The sequence below is a fragment of the Rana temporaria genome, chromosome 3 (assembly GCF_905171775.1).
Source record: "Rana temporaria chromosome 3, aRanTem1.1, whole genome shotgun sequence".
NCBI lineage: Eukaryota > Metazoa > Chordata > Amphibia > Anura > Ranidae > Rana > Rana temporaria.
Genome location: NC_053491.1, coordinates 454,636,702 through 454,652,780, shown reverse-complemented (window position 1 = coordinate 454,652,780; position 16,079 = coordinate 454,636,702).

Below are 16,079 nucleotides of genomic sequence, written 5' to 3'. Positions count from 1 at the left end.
TATGTGAGTGTATGTTATTTGTTTTTATTGGATAAATAAACGGAATGGCGCTATATTTCTTTTCTCTGCCATTTATTAACACCCTCATAAGTGTACACTAAGGACAACTTGAGATACAGCCTAAGATACAGCCTGAAGGACAACAAAGCCCAGCCATCCATACCACACATACGAGAGACTTCTGTTATGGGAGTCCATATCTTCTGGTGAGTGAGTGGGCACACAGGAGGGAAGCACGGACTGCACTGAATATGTTTCAGCACTTGGCACTTTATTTTCACAATGGAAATCTGAATCTGCACTAAGAAGATTGTGCAAGTTAGTGAACTTTATGTGGATATTATTAACTTTATTGTCATTCATTGATTTTTTTTTTACGTAATTTACTAGCTAGATTATGTTGCATAATGGTAAATAACTGTGTTGTAGATACATGAGTTTATCACACACTGATTTTATTGCTGGGTAGCGCTCTTACACTGATCTTCACATTTAAAGGCACATTTAAATTTAAAATGTTGCATTTATTTATTTAATGGTAATTTACACTTATCCTTCAGCGCAGGAGTATATATTGGTGTATCAAATATACACACTTATATACCTATTGATTCCTATTAAAAAAATTAGTTTTTGAGTTTAGAGGAGTTGTAAACCTATGTGTTTTATCACCTTAAATCCTATGCATTAAGGTGAAAAAACACCTTGCAGTGTCCAGCCAAGCCCCGCCCCCCCACTTTACTTACCATATCTATTGGCTCCTGCTGCTGTGAATCAAATCCAATGACACAGGTGGGCACCCGCAAGGTAACCCCCTCAGGAGAGAGCTTTCCAGAGGGGGTTGCCTAATGCGGGGAGTAATCACACAAATACGGTTCTTTCAGGGAAGTAGACAGATTGTGTGTTCCTACTAAGTAAGAACACCGATATATCGCTCCTCCTAGACAGTCCCATCCCCCCCCCACAGTTAGAACACACATAGGTAACACATTTAACCCCTTGATTGCCCCCTAGTGTTAACCCCTTCCCTGCCAGTGAAATTTATACAGTAATCAGTGCATTTTTATAGTACTGATCGCTCTATAACCCCTTGCCACTGAGCGTACGCACATATGCGTCCTCAGCTTTCGTGGGTTATACCGGGATGATGCCCGCAGCTGCAGGCATCATCCCGGTATCGTTTTTTAAGAGCTGGTGATCGGCTTTCGGGTGATAAGTTGTTATCCTGGAGGAGAGGGATGGGACATCCCCCCTCCCGCCGCCTCCGCTGCTCTTACCAGGCCTCCAGTCCCACCGGGAGACCCGATCCACGATACGCCACCTCTGACGCCTAGAGAGAGAGACTGGCAAGAAGCCATAAACAGCTTTCTGCCGGTCTCTTGAATGTAAACATGGAAGCGACGTCACAACGTCACTTCCAGTTTACTCGGCTGCCAATGGAGCCGGATTTAACAAAAATATACAGTATTCAGAATCACTGTTTTTGTCGATCTGAATACTGTGAAGTGTAAAGGAGGGATTAGGGGTAATTTTTTAAAAAACACAATATAAGAATGTAAATAAATAAGAAAAAAAATAAAGCGCCCCCCTCCCCGCGAGCTCAAGCAGCAAAGAAAACACATACTGAAGTTGCGCCTGCATATGTAAACAGTGTTCAAATCACACATGTGAGGTATCGCTGCGATCGTCAGAGCGAGAGCAATAATTCTAGCACTAGACCCCCTCTGTAACTCTAACCCGGTAACCGTAAAAAAAAATGTTTAAAGCATCGCCTATGGAGATTTTTAGGTACCGTAATTTGTCGCCATTCCATGAGTGCGTGCAATTATAAAGCGTGACATGTTTGGTATCTATTTACTCTGCGTAACATCATCTTTCACATTATACAAAAAAATTGGGATAACTTTACTTTTTTTTTTTTTTTTTTAATTCATGAAAGTGTCCTTTTTCCCCAAAAGTTGCGTTTAAAACACAGCTGCACAAATACAGTGTGACATAAAATATTACAACAATCGCCATTTTGTTTTCTAGATTCTCTGCTAAAAAATATATATAGTATTTGGGGGTTCTAAGTAATTTTCTAGCAAAAAATATAGATTTTAACTTGTAAACACCAATTGTCAGAAATAGGCTTAGTCATGAAAGAGATAAATGTGAATGGTCCCAAAAATGTGTCAAAAGTGTCCGATGTGTCCGCCACAATGTTGCAGTCCCGATATATAAATCGCAGATCGTCGCCATTACTAGTAAAAAAAAAAATAATAAAAATGCCATAAATCTATCTCCTATTTCGTAGACGCTATAACTTTTGCGCAAACCAATCAATATACGCTTATTGCGTTTTTTTACCAAAAATATATATCGGCCTAAACTGAGGAAAAAAAACTTTAAAAAATAAAAAAACTTGAGATATTTATTGTAGCAAATAGTAAAAGATAATGGCCCAGATTCACGTAGGAGATACGACGGCATATCTCCAGATACGCCGTCGTATCTCTGAGTGTGAGGCGTCGTACCTTGGCGCCTGATTCAAAGAATCAGATACGCCAGAATTTCTCTAAGATACGACCAGCGTAAGTCTCCTACGCCGTTGTATCTTAACTGCATATTTACGCTGGCCGCTAGGGGCGCGTACGCTGATTTACGCCTAGAATATGTAAATCAGCTAGATACGTCTATTCTCGAACCTACGCCCGGCCGTCGCAGTACAGATACGCCGTTTACGTTAGGCTTTTTCCGGCGTAAAGTTACCCCTGCTATATGAGGCGCAGCCAATGTTAAGTATGGACGTCGGGCCAAAGTCGAATTTTCCGTCGATTAGGTCGTTCGCGAATAGGGCTGTGCGTCATTTATGTTTACGTCAAAAGCATTGGCTTTTTGCGGCTTAATTTGAAGCATGCGCACTGGGATACTTTCACGGACGGCGCATGCGCCGTTCGTAAAAAGCGTCATTTACGCGGGGTCACAATAAATTAACATAAAACACGCCCACTTGTTCCATATTTGAATTAGGCGAGCTTATGCCGGCCTATTTACGCTACGCCGCCGCAACTTTGCTTTGTGAATACTGCACTTGCCTGTCAAAGTTGCGGAGGTGTAGCGTAAATAGGATACGTTACGCCCGCTCACAAATACGCGCTCCCTACGTGAATCTGGGCCATTGTGTTTTTTTTTCAATATTGTCGCTCTTCTTTTGTTTATAGCGCAAAAAATAAGAACCGCTGAGGTGATCAAATACCACCAAAAAAAAGCTCTATTTGGGGGGGAAAAATGATGTCAATTTTGTTTGGGTACAGTGTCGCACGACTGCACAATTGTCAGTTAAAGTGATGCAGTGCTGTATCGCAAAAAATAGCCTGGTCATTGAGTAGTCAAATCTTCCGGGGCTGAAGTGATTAAAAAGCAGTTATAAATACAGTTAGAGAATGGTATCAGTGTTGCTTCTTAGATATTTCCATAGGTGTTCTCAGTAAATTACTAGCTGGCACAGGGAAGAAGTGAAAACGTTTTGTCTACCCCTCTAGTTTCTTCTATCCCTGGTTATCATCTTTAGGAGGGTCTTTAGTAGGCACCGATAGGGACTTTTAACCAGTTTTTTCCTGCGTTCTCTTCTTTTGAATTTTCCAAAGTCATATCTATTTCTACCACCCTTGTAGTTGACTTTCTCTTTGTTGAACTTTTTTTTTTTTTTACTTTCTTTGATTCTTTCATGATAACTTCATACATTCTATATTAGTTACAGCATTGATTTTCTGAATTTCTGTTGTGCTAAGTGCAATAATGCAGTAAGTCATTAAAATGTTAATATATGTTTTAATTCAATCCTATTTTATTCATATAGAAAACAAGAAAGATAGAAGAATATGTAAACATTACAAACCATGGTAAGATACACCAACAAAAAGTATCATTTACGTCGGAACAAATGCATATCCAGGTTACATAAAAATGGAGTGAAAATGTGTTAATGTGCACAACAGGAGACCATCTGTGATAGCAACCCCTGAAAACATTACAGTAACATTCACCGTCATTTCAAAAAAAGAGGATCATAGTTGTCCCATAAGTAATGCATCAGGAAAGGTTATGAAAAACCTGTCTTTATGAAAAATAATACATCGTAGGCAGTGCCGGACTTACCATTGGACTTGACTGGGCTCAAGCCCATGGGCCCTGTCCAATAGGGGGCCCCTGCCTGTTAAAGTCTTCTTACTTTTTTCTTTGGTTATTTCTCCAGCGCATGCGCTTCCCGTCACGACACGCTCTGTGTGTGCCATTCCCAGGGCCGATCCACCCTATACGCTTGCTACGCAAGCTGCGTAGGGCCCCCACAATGTACTCGGGGCCCCCACCTCCTCATTCGTGTCCTCCATACACGTGACGCAAATAGGTAGCGCCCGCCCTGAGCTATTGACTGTCTGACGCTGACCGTGTGTCCTGCCGAAAAAGTTCCCTGATGTCCTGCCGAAAAAGTTCTCTCGGCAGATAAGGACCCACGGCACTTGTGCAGTACAAACCTTAACTGAGCCTCCAAAAATAGCTGAACATGTAGAGGTAAGACAGAGTCAGCACTAGACGACAAGCCGTGTGCCATGCCTGTGCAGTACAGGGGGGTCCTTATCTGCCGGGGGAACTTATTCGGCAGAACACCGGAGGCTGTTGAAAGGTCAACCAGTTTTAAGGCTCTGACTGAACAATCACAATGTAATTATTGTATAATGAATACTTGACGCTGCTAGTTGACCTTCGTTTTGTCACGGTTTTTATTAGGCTGGTCAGATGGTAATTACTAGGACGTGAATCATAGGCAAAAGGGAATATTTCTCTAATGACTAATGAATGATTTTTATTATTTAGCTCTCGTTTCCCAAAGACTCCGGTGAGTACACAAGTGGGCCTTTTGTTTCTTTTTGGACCACAAAATATTGGTTGTGGATATTTTAGCGGGGGCAGAGTCATTGGTGTGCAGGGGGTAGCAAATAGGCGTTAAAGAGCGGGTCATATGTTTAAGATGGATAGCTGAATTGATAGATAGATAGATAGATAGATAGATAGATAGATAGATAGATAGATAGATAGATAGATAGATACACATATTTTTATTGTGGTGTAGGATCTGGGCCTGCTGTCCCTCCATCTCTCTTTCTCTCTCTCTCTTTCTCTACTTTTTTTCTCTCTTTCTCTCCCTCTTTCTTTTTTTCTCACTCCATCCCTTATTCATCTCAGACTCTAACCACACACCCTTCCGAGCCACGCCCATTTGAATAACGCCCACTATTTTGCGTAAACCACGCCCATTGTTCGTAATGTATAGAAGGTAGGGGCCGAAAGTGACTCAAGCTCAGGGGCCACCACCCTAAGTCCTGCCCTGGTCGTAGGGGTCGCCCTCAGAATTAGTAACAATGCATAAGTCAAAGTCATAGTACATTTGCTCAATGGATTCCTAGGGGTGTATTTAGACATAGAAGAAAAAGAATAGGGGCAGAAAAGAGGGGGCAGAAAGATAGGGGAGAAGAAGCACTCCATCATAGTCCCAAGGCAATGTTGTCTAGGCCACTCTCAGCCCAGGAGATAAACTCAGAGCAGTATCGGAACATGGACCATGAAGTCTAAAGCCCCGTACACACCATCGAGTTTCTTGGCAAAAACCAGCAAGAAACTTGCTGGGAGATATTTTTTTGCCGAGGGAACTGGTCGTGTGTACATTTTTGTCGAGGAAACTGTCGAGAAACTCGACGAGCCAAAAAGAGAGCATGTTCTCTATTTCCTTGACGGGAATAGAGAAAATTGGCTTGTTGAGTTCCTCGACAGTCTAACAAGGAACTCGACGAGGAAAACGATGTGTTTCGCCTGTCGAGTTCCTTGGTCGTGTGTACAAGGCTTCAGTGAGAGAAAACTGTTCCTCTTTACCATATTCCTCTGCCAACAGACGTTCAAGGTCCCTTATGTGGTCCACTTCAGCCCAATCCCCCAGGGAAGGCATGATTGTCGATCAACTTGGAGATATGTTTTATTTGTTTCTTTACATTTTCTTTTTTTTAAGTGTAGAAACCGGTACCATTACAAGGAACCTGTCATATTGCCCATTAAGATCAAAGTGACCGGTTCTCTCAATTCAATAGCCTAGCCATCCCTTCCGCTGAGACCTTCCTCGCTGCCATGTTTCCTGCTGAAACCCTGAGGCCTTGTACACATGACCGAGGAACTCGTCGGAAAAGACACATCGTTTTCCTCGACGAGTTCCTTGTTAGGCTTGTCGAGGAACTCGACAAGCTTGCTTTGCGTACACACTGTCAAGACAAAATCTCCTCGTTCTCAAATGCGGTGACGTACAACACATACAATGGCAGGGGAAGTTCGATTCCACTGGCACAACCCTTGGGGCTGCTTTTGCTAATCTCATGTTACTGCGTGTTAAGTAAAAGTTTGGTCGGAGACGATTTGCACTTTTCAGTCTGTTACCGTGTGAAAAATGTGTTATCTCCATTACAAATGCTACTTTTACTCCCGTCTCATACTTTATTCTGAGCATGCGAGGGTTTCTTAGCATACACACCATCGTGTTTCTCATCGAAAACCAGCCCGACGAGGAACACGACAAGGAAATTGAGACTCCCGTCGATGAAAAACATATACACAACCGTTTTCCTCGGCAAAAAAGCTCTCCCACCAAGTTTCTTGATGAATTCTGTCGAGTTTCTCGGTCGTGTGCACAAGGCCATAGTAGAAGGCCTCTTGAAAGCTCAGTGCTGGTCTGTGCTGGAGCTAAGCTAAAATACCTCACTACCCCTGACAGTGGTCAGGCCAGGTGATTTGTCACTCAGATGGTCAATAATTAGGTAGGGGGATTTTTCTCCTTATCTTTATGGTGGGGGGGCAGATCTTTTTGAGGAAAGATATATAAAAATGTGTTATAATTTTCCATAATTTGAAGCGGTAACTGTGATATATACTGTATGTGTATGTGTGTGTGTGTATATATATATATATATATATATATATATATATATATATATATACATTTATTTATTTATTTATATGTAGCGCCCTGCTCCTGTTGATCAGGCACTGCTTTAAACTTAGTGGGGGTCTGAGCTGTTATTTGGCTCAGACTAATATGATTAAGGTCAATTTATCCTCTGTTCCAGCCATGGCTGTGCTGGGAGTTCCACCATTTCTCTCCTGGGGGTGTCATTACCACTTCAGGCCAAGGGTGGCAGCAGCAAGGTCAAGGTGCATTGGGTGTCCCCCTCGGCAGTGAATCAGTGGGAGTGGTCGCCCGCTGTGCATGCTGGGGAGGGGTACTTAAGGGACAGACGCTATTGGTACGGGGTCCATTGTTCACGCCTCGTGGCCCGCCTGGCCTGAGGTGCGTGTTCTGAATCATGACTCCGGGACCACATTGGTCCGGGGTCGCGGCTCTGCATGGTAGGCCCAGTAGTCAGACTGGGGCCTGCTTTCTGAAGAGGTGATCCTGTACTGTCTCTCCTGTGGGAGGAAAGCACTTGATGAAGGAAGTCAGAGGAGGACCTATCCAGGAGAGGGCCATGCAAGAGGCTGGTACCTTGGGAGAAGGCCTGGAAACTTGATCGAAGGATGCACCATACACTGAGAGGCTTGACGGTGGTCGCCTGTCGGATTTAACTTGTACAAAAGTTAAGCTGGAGAGATCCGGGTGCTGAATCCTGTGGCAGGGGATTCCGGACCAAAAGTGTCTCCTCATAAAGGTCTGTAGCAGATACTGTACTTTATTCCGTGCGCCATCCCGGCTGCTAGACCAGTGAGAGGGACCTATCCAGGTGAGCAATACCGGGAACTGTTTGCTGGAAGCAGGAGTGTTTCCTATTTGTGATTATGCACCTGAACCTACCTACCCTTCCACCCCTTTAATTATTTTCTACTAAAGTTCTGCAAATAAATCTCAGAAAAAGAAGTGCATTGTGTGGACATTGAAATTCATCAGACTCTCTTTTCACCCTGGACAGCGAGAAGATAGAGGCAACGTGCCACCCAAAAATCTCACAAAAGTGAGTACACCCCTCACATTTTTGTAAATATTTTATTATATCTTTTCATGTGACAACCCTGAATTAATGACACTTTGCTACAATGTAAAGTAGTGAATGTACAGCTTGTATAACAGTGTACATTTGCTGTCCTCTCAAAATAACTCAACACACAGCCATTAATGTCTAAACCTCTGGCAACAAAAGTGAGTACACCCTAAGGCCCCGTACACAAGACCGAGGAACTCGACGTGCCAAACACATCAAGTTCCTCGTCGAGTTCAGTGTGGAAGCCGCCGAGGAACTCGGCGGGCCGACTTTTGCCATTGAACAACGAGGAAATAGAGAACATGTTCTCTATTTCCTCGCCGAGGTCCTCGTCGGCTTCCTCGGCCGAAAGTGTACACACGGCCGGGTTTCTCGGCAGAATTCAGCTCTGAACCGAGTTTCTGGCTGAATTCTGCCGAGAAACTCGGTCATGTGTACGGGGCCTAAGTGAAAATGTCCAAATTGGGCCAAAAGTGTCAATATTTTGTGTGGCCAACATTATTTTTCAGCATTGCCTTAACCCTCTTGGGCATGGAGTTCACCAGAGCTTCACAGGTTGCCACTGGAGTCCTCTTCCACTACTCCATTCACACTCGAGACCTTGTAACACTAATGAGTCACATGACACTAGGGAAGGAAAATGGCTAATTGTGCCCAATTTGGACATTTTCACTTAGGGGTGTACTCACTTTTGTTGCTAGCGGTTTAGACATTAAAGGCTGTGTGTGGAGTTATTTTGAGGGGACAGCAAATTTGCACTGTTATACAAGCTGTACACTCACTACTTTACATTGTAGCAAAGTGTAATTTCTTTAGTATTGTAACATGAAAAGGTATAATAAAATATTTCCAAAAAATGTGAGGGGTGTGCTCACTTTTGTGAGATACTGTGTATATATATATATATATATATATATATATATATATTAGTGCTGTCAAGCGATTAAAATTTCTAATCGCGATTAATCGCATTAATGTCATAGTTAACTCACGATTAATCGCGCAATTAAGGAGGTTCACCCTTTAAAACATTTTTTTTTTGTTTTCTTATTTATTTATTTATTTTTTATAATATTAAATTGTGTTTTTTTATTTTTTTACATTTCGATCACTTTTATTGCTGTCACAAGGAATGTAAACATCCCTTGTGACAGCAATAGGTGGTGACAGGTACTCTAAAAGACCTCCGAGCCCTCCTTTGCACTTCAAAGTATTCAGATCGCCGAAAACGGCGATTCTGAATACTGTGTACTTTTTTAAATCCGGCGCCATTGGCAGGCGAGAAACCCGGAAGTGACGTCATGACGCCGCTTCCGTGGTTTCAATGCGGAGACTGAATCAAAGCCGTTTACGGCTTAGTGTCAGTCTCCGCCTGAACACAGAACGCGGCGGATGGAGGATCGGGTCTCCCGGTGGGACGGGAGGCCCGGTCAGAGCGGCGAAAGGCGGCGGGAGGGGGGGGGTGTCCCCTCCCGCTCCTCCGGCATAACAACCGAGCGGCTTTTAGCCGCATCGGTTGTTATGTTTTGATAGCCGATCGCCCGCTCTAAACAACGGTACCGGGATGATGCCTGCGGCTGCAGGCATCATCCCGGTATAACCCCCGAACGTTAATCGCGCGATAAAAAAATTGACGGCGTTAACATGGGTTTGTGTTAACGCCGTTAATAACGCGTTTAACTGACAGCACTAATATATATATATATGTAGCGCCTTGTTACTTCCAAGTACCGGTGCTTTGTTAAATTTAGAGGGGGATCAGAGAGTTAGTTGGCTCTGATCCAGTTAATTTGTTCAAATTGGGTCTCTGTCTCAGCTTGGCTGTGCTGTGGGCTTATTCTGTTGTTCCTGGGGTACTGTTCCCACCCCAGGAAGATAGGTGGCAGCAGTGGAGTCGAGGTTTGGGTGCTTTTTCCCTGCAGCCTCTCAGAAGGGTTTCTCCTCGCTGTGCATGCTGGGGGAGGGTATTTATGGGACAGACGCAATTGGTCTTGGTTCTTCTTCGAGTGTGGCACCCACCTTTAGGGTGACTGCATCACGGCGCCCCAGCGAAAATAGCCTTCTAGGCCGGGGTGCGTGTGCCAGGCGGTATTCCTGGTTCTGGGACCATGTTGGTCCGGAACATTTAAAGCTGTGCCGGGGCCCCAGTAATCGACTTGGTCCCAAATCCTGAGAAGATCCCAAGCGTGTTCCCAGTGAGAGGAAGCTGTTTGGTGGGGAGTCCATCTGAGTAGAGCCAAGAGAGGCTGACAATCCAATAGGGTCTCGACAATCCACCGGGGATCAAGGAAAACGATTACTGAAAGGCTGGACGTTAGTCACCTGTCAGTCAGAACCTGCAAACTACCTGAAGGAGATCCAGACCAAAGTCTATTAAGGAGGATGACTTCTGCTACCTCAATCCTAAGGAGGGTCTGTGGCAGAGACTTTTCCTCTAAGTTCCGAGTGATACCCTGACTGCCAGGTCAGTGAGAGAGGCCTGTCCAGGTACGCTATACCCACTCCGGCTGGAGTGGAGAAGAAGACTGAGGCCTCGTACACACGATCGTTTTCCTTGACAGAATCCATCAAGAAACTTGGTGGCAGGACTTTTTTGCCGAGGAAAATGGTCGCGTGTGTGTTTTTCATCAAGGAAACTGTCGAGGAACTCGACGAGGAAAAAAGAGAACAAGTTCTCTTTTTCCTCGACGGAGTCTCAATTTCCTCGTCGGGCTGGTTTTCGACGAGAAACACGTTCGTGTGTATGCATAGAAACCCGCGCATGCTCAGAATAAAGTATGAGATGGGAGCGCACCTTCGGTAAAAGTAGCGTTTGTAATGGAGATAGCACATTTATCACGCTGTAACAGACTGAAAAGTGCAAATTGTCTCTCACCAAACTTTTACTTAACACGCAGTAACATGAGATTAGCAAAAGCAGCCCCAAGGGTTGTGCCAGTGGAATCGAACTTCCCCTGCCGTTGTATGTGTTGTACGTCACCGCGTTTGAGAACAAGGTGATTTGGTCTTGACCGTGTGTGCACAAAGAAAGCTTGTCAAGTTTCTCGACAAGCCTAACAAGGAACTCGTCGAGGAAAACGATGTGTCTTTTCCGACGAGTTCCTCGGTCGTGTGTACGAGGCCTAAGTGTTGTTGGAAGCAGGACTGTTTCCCTATTGCTACGCCTGAATTTGCTATTTCTCCTTTTTCTTCAACTCTTCTATCACCACAAAGTTTTATGCCCTGTACACACGATCGGTTCGTCTGATGAAAATGGTCAACCGATCGTGTACGTGGCATTATTGTTTTTACCCATGTACTATTCACACCCAGGAAGACCTATAATGCTCTGTGTAAAGCAATTTACGTAATGTTTCCAGGGAATCACATGTTCTATATAGATCACTTAATCACCTTGTTTTACGAACTGACTTACGTTTAAATGTCAATGGTTATACATTAATTATCTTTAACATAAACCAGCAATTACAGTGTAAAGTTTAAACACACACGAGTGAAGCTGTGGCTTTTTCCATGGTATCAACATTTTGATGTCTTGTGATTATAGTGTAAGACCTAGATGGGTATTCATCAGATTAAGGGCAGTTATTGGGGAGTTTAGGTTACATAATTAGTCGGGTTGAAAAAAGATAAAAGTTAATCTAGTTCAATCAATAGAAAAAAATCTATACAATTACATACCCATAGTTGATCCAGAGGAAGTAAAAAATATCCCTATTAAAATGTTATCACCCTGGATATCATAGACTGGAGCCACATATGGGAAGCTACTAAGACCTCCTCACAGAATATCATAGTTTTAGAAACAAACTATAACCACTTCAACTCTGGAAGATTTTACCCCCTTCATGACCAGGCAATTTTTTGCTATTCGTTGAAAAGAATGGGTGAAGATCGCGCTGGACTGACTCTATCAGTCAGTGTTGTAGATTGGTAGGGTGGGCAGAGGAAAAAAAATAGTTTCCAGAGGTCTGTGCCCAGTTTGAAAAAAGGTGGTGATGAGCCCTGTTAGGGCTTGGGCTGTTCAGTGTGCATACTTATGCTCGACTCTGCGTGTAATGTAGAAGAAATGAGGATAAAGGAGTGTCCGGTGATCAAAGAGGTAAGTAATTTGTATTTTATTTGAAGTTTCAGCAATAAAAAGAGGCCAACGCGTTTTGGGGGACTAAAGACCCCCCCCCCTCATCAGGGCTGGACTGTTAGAAGTCCTCAGCGCTGGCTGTGTGTTCAGAGGCAGCAAAACACACAGCCAGCGCAATGCCTTGTACACACGAGCGGAATTTTCGACTGAAAAAGTCAGATATTCCGTCCGTGTGTATGCCTCTTCGGACTTTTTCAGTCGGAAATTCCAATGGAATTAGATAGAGAATGTGTTCTCAATTTTTCCTATGTAAAAAGTTTCTATTGGAATTTCCGTTCGTCTGGATGCAATTCCGACGGAATAAAAACCATGCATGCGCGGAAACAATTTGACTGACGCATGCTCGGAAGCATATAACTTAATTTTCTTTGCTCGTCGTAGTGTTTTACGTCACTGCGTTCTTGACGGTCTGATTTTAGTGTGACCGTGTGTATGCAAGACATCTTAAAGCGGAAGTAAACCCATCGATCTAACAGTTTCAAAAAGCATATACATTTCCGGCATGCCGGGATTGCTAACTGTCACATTGGTTGTGCTCTCAACCAAACTGTCAAACCATCCAATGGCTGGTGCCATAACTGATCACATGTGCAGCATCATGGCAGTTGAAGATTAAACATAGGCCAAGATGGCAGCTTCCTTGCCTGAAAATGATAGGTGGGTTTACTTACACTTTAAGCGTTATTCAGTCGGAAAAACCGTTGGAGTTTATTCTGACGGGAAAACCAGTGGTGTGTACAGGGCATAACAGTTTTTGCTATTCGGCACTGCACTACTGTAACTGATAATTGCACGATCATGCAATGCTGTATGAAAACTACATTTTTTGCATTGTTTCAAACAAATAGAACTTTCTTTTGGTGGTATATTATCACCACTGGGTTTTAATTTTTTTTGCACTATAAACAAAAAAGAATAATATTGTTTTATTTTCTGATATAAAACACATCCAATAAACAATTTTTACAAATCATATTTCTCCATAAATTTAGGCCAATATGTATTCTGCTACATGTCTTTGGTAAAAAAAAATCCCAATAAGTGTACATTGATTGGTTTGCATTAAAGTTATAGGGCCAGATTCAGAGACATCTGCGGTGGCGTAACATATCGCATTTACGTTACACCGCCGCAAGTTTTACGGGCAAGTGCTTGATTCACAAAGCACTTGCCTGTAAAGTTGTGGCGGCGTAGCGTAAATCCCTCCGGCGCAAGCCCGCCTAATTCAAATGGGGCGTGGATCATTTAAATTAGGCGCGTTCCCGCGCCGAACGTACTGCGCATGCTCCATTTTGAAATTTCCCGCCGTGCTTTGCACAAAATGACGTTGCACCGACGTAATTTTTTGAACGTCGACGTGAGTTACGTCCTTTCCTATTCACGGACGACTTACGCAAAAAAAAAAAATATTAAAATTTGACGTGGGAACGACGGCCATACTTTAACATGGCACGTCTATCTTTACGCCACAAAATAGCAGCTTTAACTATACGCCGGGAAAAGCCGACTAGCGACGACGTAAGAGAATGCGACGGCCGCGCGTACCTTCGTGAATCGCTGGAAAAAGCTAATTAGCATACCCGACGCGGAAAACGACGCGAACTCCAACCAGTGGGCGCCTAAGTATTACACCTACGATCCAAACGAAGCCAAAAGCCGTCGTATCTTGGTTTGAGGATTCAAACTAAAGATACGACGTGGCAAATTTGAAAGTATGCCGGAGTATCAGTAGATACTCCGGTGTGCTTCTTCTGTGAATCTGGCCCATAGTGTCTACAAACCATGGTATATATACTGTAATTTTTACTTTTTACTTTTTTTTATACTATTAATGGTGCCGATCAGCGACCTATAGCAGGACGGCGGAGAATCTTACACTAACTAGTTAGTCAATTCCCACAAAGTGTAAGTTAGTAACTTACACTTTGTGGGAATTGACTAACTGCCACTGACATCTCCAGTTCCACTAAGACCCCTTTCACACTGGGGCATTTTTCAGGTGCTTTTGGGCTAAAAATAGCGCCTGAAAAACGCCTCCCCTGCAGCCCCAGTGTGAGAGAGGTGCGCTTGCAGGGCATTAGAAAAAGTCCTGCAAGCAGCATCTTTTGGGTGGTGCGAGAGTGGTGAATACGCCGCTCCTCCACCACCCCTGCAAAGCGTTTCAGCCGCAATGCTTTGTGGGCGCTATTAACCCTTTATTCGGCCACTAGCGGGAGTTAAAAGTGCAGATAAAGCGCAGATAGAGCTAGCGGCGCTTTACCGCTAAGGACCCCCCAGCCCCAGTGTGAAAGTAGCCTAATACAGTGAAAAGTGTTTATAATATACACTGACACTGTACTAATGACTGGGAAGGGGTTAACATCTGAGGCAATCAAAGGGTTAAACGTGTGCCTAATTATGTTTACTATGTGTACTGTATGGTGCTTTTACTGAGGGATGTGTTGGTTTTTATTCCCTGCTTTGGAGGGAAAAAAATCACCACATTGTCGCTGTCGGAAGAGAGCGTTGGTTGTTTATATACACATAGCTCTCTCCTGTCACTCGCTCCGACAATTGGCAGGTCCCAGCCATACATTTTTGGATGGAAACCACTGATGGGCATGTGCTGGCACCAGTAACAGCACAGTCGGGCAGGCGCGCCCCCTAACCTGGAAATAAAAATCATGTGTATATATATATGTGATTCTGCGTACCTGGACCACACTGTAGCAGTAAAACTGCAGTGAGCAGTCGGCAAGTGTATGAAGTCTTAACCAGATTGTATTTGGTCCCTGCCAGGATCTCCAAATTCCTGCTACAATACTCTCCTCAATACTCTTGTGGTTATAATTCTATAGGCACCCACTTTCATACTTGGCGGGAATGCCCAGTGGTTTGGATCTTTTGGTCTGATATATTTAACATCTTTTCTAATCTTTTTGATATCCCCATTACACCAGAACACACTTTGACCCTTCTAAACAAGAAACATCAGACCGCAACCCACCGACAATTCAGATTACTACTTCAAGTCACCACTGCAGCCAAACAAATGGTTGCAAGAGCCTGGAAAACCCCCTCTCTCTGGGTTCTCTCATCTCGAAATAGGATCACACCGGCAATGATTAACGCAAAGATACAGAGCCGTGCTTCTAGACAGAGGTCAAATATGAGAAACTCTGGGGTACATAGGTGTCGAACTTTCCACCCCCTAACTTTGATACTACACTGTTACTTCCATAACTAGCAATATACATACACACTGCGCAAACTCAGCAAAGCCTTCTGGAGGACCGAGCTTCCCCCCGGGACCCTTCCTTCCTCCTACACTCCCTATTGTAAGGGTCCCTTCCCTCCTACCCACTCCTTGCCTCTCCTTTATTTATTTGAAATAGTGTGAACCCGGCCTTAAAAAGGACTTGTAGTGAGGAAAATGTGCTCAAAAAAAGGCAAGCATAGGGCAAATACCTAGTCACTGATATTGCCTTTAGGCTCCTTGTAGGTTACATTTTCCACATTACGGACTTACCGTGCTTTATTCTGAACTGTGGGGCTGATTTACTAAATAAGTTGTTTACTTTTCAAGGTAAGTAGGTAAGTTGCACTTTGCAAGGGGATTTTTTCCCCAGAGCTTAGTAAATGCAGTGAAACGTACCTTTGCAAAGAATACTCAATCATGTGCAAGGAAAATAAGAAAAAAAAACGTAATCCTAATGTACCGACGAACTGTCTCATTTCTAAAATGCCAGAGCAGTATAGATATCCCCCAAATGACTCCTTTTGGAAAGTAGGCTGTCTGAAATATTTAGTAAGAGGCATAGTGAGTATTTTGAAGTTGTATTTTTTGTCTTAATTTTTGGGAAAAGCATAAATTAAATACACTGTTTTTTTTTTTATTAATTGTC